Source organism: Prionailurus bengalensis, chromosome X, assembly GCF_016509475.1.
Source record: "Prionailurus bengalensis isolate Pbe53 chromosome X, Fcat_Pben_1.1_paternal_pri, whole genome shotgun sequence".
Lineage (NCBI taxonomy): Eukaryota > Metazoa > Chordata > Mammalia > Carnivora > Felidae > Prionailurus > Prionailurus bengalensis.
Window position 1 is genome coordinate 41962050 of NC_057361.1, and position 3110 is coordinate 41965159.

At 45.0% G+C, this 3110-nt stretch overlaps 1 pseudogene; it reads right to left on the reverse strand.

The window, feature by feature from the left end:
- Positions 1-1060: 1060 nt before the first annotated feature.
- LOC122476891 lies at positions 1061-2409 on the reverse strand (annotated as a pseudogene).
- Between the last annotated feature and the right edge of the window lie 701 nt (positions 2410-3110).

Consider the following 3110-nt stretch of genomic DNA (forward strand, 5'->3'; position numbering starts at 1 on the left):
ACCCAGGCAACCCTGTATGTCATCTTTAAATTTTTTTTAATGTTTATTTATTTTTGAGAGAGAGAGACAGAGCATGAGCAGGGGAGGAGCAGAGAGAGAGAGGGAGACACAGAATCCGAAGCAGGCTCCAGGCTCTGAGCTGTCAGCACAGAGCCCGACGTGGGGCTCGAACTCACAAATCGTGAGATCATGACCTGAGCTGAAGCCGGATGCTTAACCGACTGAGCCACCCAGGCACCCCCTGTATGTCATCTTTAATGAAATGTCTCTTCATGCCCTTTGCTTATTTATACATTATATCAATGGAATAATACAGTATGTAACCTTTTGGGATGGATTTTTTCACTCAGAAGTCCCTAGAGGTTCATCCAAGTTGTTGTATCAGTAGTTCAATCCTCTTTATTGCTGAGTAGTGTTCCATGGTGTGTATGACCATAGTTTAACCATTCACCTGTTGTAGAACATTTGGGTTGGTTACTATAAACATCAGGGGACAGGTTTTTATGTGGACATAAATTTTCATGTCTCTGGAATAAACACCCAAGAGTAAAATTGCTGGATCCATGTTTAATTTTATAAGAAACTGCCAAACTGTTTTCCAGAGTGGCTGTATCATTTTACAGTCCCACCAGCAATGTATAAGCGACCCAGTTTCTCTGCATCCTCCCTAGCATTTGGTGTTGTCACTATTTTTTAAAATTTAATCATTCAGCTAGGTGTGTGCTGATATCTCATCATGGCCTTAGTTTGCATTTCTCTGATAGCCAGTAATATGGAACATATTGTCACATGCTTGTTTGTTATCTGTATATCCTTTTTGGTGAAACGTCTTTTTACGTCCTTTGCTCATCCTTTTCTAATTGGATTGGTTTTTCCCCCCTTTCTTAAAAACCTTTACTTTGAGACATCAGGGAAAAATCTGACAGGTACACATGGAAAAGTAAGACATGATCACAGTTAAAAGTGAAGACAATCTAACCAGAAAGGTTTAATGACTGTCAGCTAACGTTGAAGCTAAAGTTCTGAGTGTGACATGCTTTGGGACTGAGAGGAATGGTAATTAGTATTCCTCTCCTTCCTCTTCACCCTCTCCTTCAGTAGGATCCACACCGACCTCCTCATAATCCTTCTCAAGGGCAGCCATGTCCTCACGGGCCTCAGAAAACTCTCCTTCCTCTATGCGCTTACCCACATACCAGTGAACAAAGGCATGCTTGGCATACATCAGGTCAAACTTGTAGTCCAGGTGAGCCCAGGCCTCAGTGATGGCTATGGTGTTGCTTAGCATGCACACAGCTCGCTGTACTTTGGCCAGGTCTCCACCAGGTACCACAGTGAGAGGCTGGTAATCAATGCCAACTTTGAAGCCAATGGGACACCAGTCTACAAACTGGATGCTGCACTTGGTCTTGATAGTGGCAATGGCAGCACTGACATCTTTGGGAACCATGTCGCCATGGTGCAACAGGCAGCAAGCCATATATTTACCATGGGGAGCGTCATATTTCACCACCTGATTGGCTGGCCCAAAGCATGCAGGTGTTCATGGTAGACTTCTCAGCAGAGATGACAGGGCCATATGTGGCCAGAGGGAAGTGGATGTGGGGATAGGGCACCCGGTTGGTTTGGAATTCTGTTAGATGAACATTCAGGCCTCCATCAAATCTAAGGGAAGCAGTGATGGAAGACATAATCTGGCTAATAAGGCAGTTAAGGTTAGTGTAGGTTGCACGTTCAGTACTGAGGTTTCTAAAACAGATGTCATAGATGGCCTCATTGTCTACCATAAAGGCACAATCAGAGGGCTCCAGGGTGGTATGGGTAGTGAGGATGGAGTTGTAGGGCTCAATCACAGGAGTGGAAACCTGGGGGGCTGGGTAAGTGGAGAACTCCAGCTTGGATTTCTTGCCATAATCGATGGAGAGATATTCCATGAGCAGGGATGTGAACCCGGAACCAGTTTCCCCTCCAAAGCTGTGGAAAAACCAAGAAGCCCTGAAGACCTGTGCACTGGTAGGCCAATTTCCAAATTTGGTCCAAGACAAGGTCAATGATCATTTACCTTGATCACTGATCCTTGCCAGTGGTGTAGTACCCTCAAGCATAGTTATTGGTGGCATCTCCCTTGCCTGTGGTGAGCTGCTCAGGGTGGAAGAGCTGGCGGTAGATGCCAGTGAGAACTTCATCAATGATTGTGGGTTCCAGGTCTACAAACACTGCCCTGGGCACATGCTTGCCAGCACCCGTCTCACTGAAGAAGGTGTTGAAGGAGTCATCTCCCCCAGGGGTCTTGTCACTTCGCATCTGGCCATCGGACTGGATGCAGTGTTCCCGGCAATAGAGCTTCCAGCAGGCATTGCCTTTCTGGACACCAGCCTGGTGAACGTGGATGGAAGTGCACTCACACATAGTGGCTATGGGTTAGCAGGCACAGGAGACAGGAGTAGACACTGGGTCCCAGATACTGTCCTTGACAGGCTGAGTCAAGGTAAGTAATGCACTGGTTTGTTTGTTTGTTTGTTTTTTAACTGTTGAGTTTTGAGAGTTCTTTGTATACGCTAGATACAGGCCTTCTCTCATATATTTGGTTTGCAAGGATTTTCTCCTAGTCTTTTTGTTCCTTTTTAAAAGGATATTTTGTCTTTAATTTAATTTTGATGGCTGAGCAGAGAGAGGGGGACAGAGCTGAAGCCAGCTCTACACTGACACCAGGGAGCCTGATGCGGGGCTCAAACTCACGAACCATGAGATCACCACCTGAGCCGAAGTCTGACGGTTAACTGACTGAGCCACCCAGGTGCCCCTCTTTTTGTTCTTTTAAACAAAGCAATAGGTTTTAATTTTGAAGTCCAATTTATTGATTGCTTTTTCTTTTTTGGATCATGGTTTTAGTGTCATGTCTTCACAAGACAAAACTCCCATGATTTTCCCCCATGTTTTCCTCTAAAAGTTTTGTAGATTTATGTTTAAATTTACAATGTTTTTTAATATTCTTTTTTTAAGTTTATTTATTTTGAGAGAGACAGAGCGCGAGCGGGAGAGGGACAGAGAGAGAGGGAGACACAGAACTCAAAGTGGGTTCCAGGCTCTGTGCACAGAGCCCGATGTGG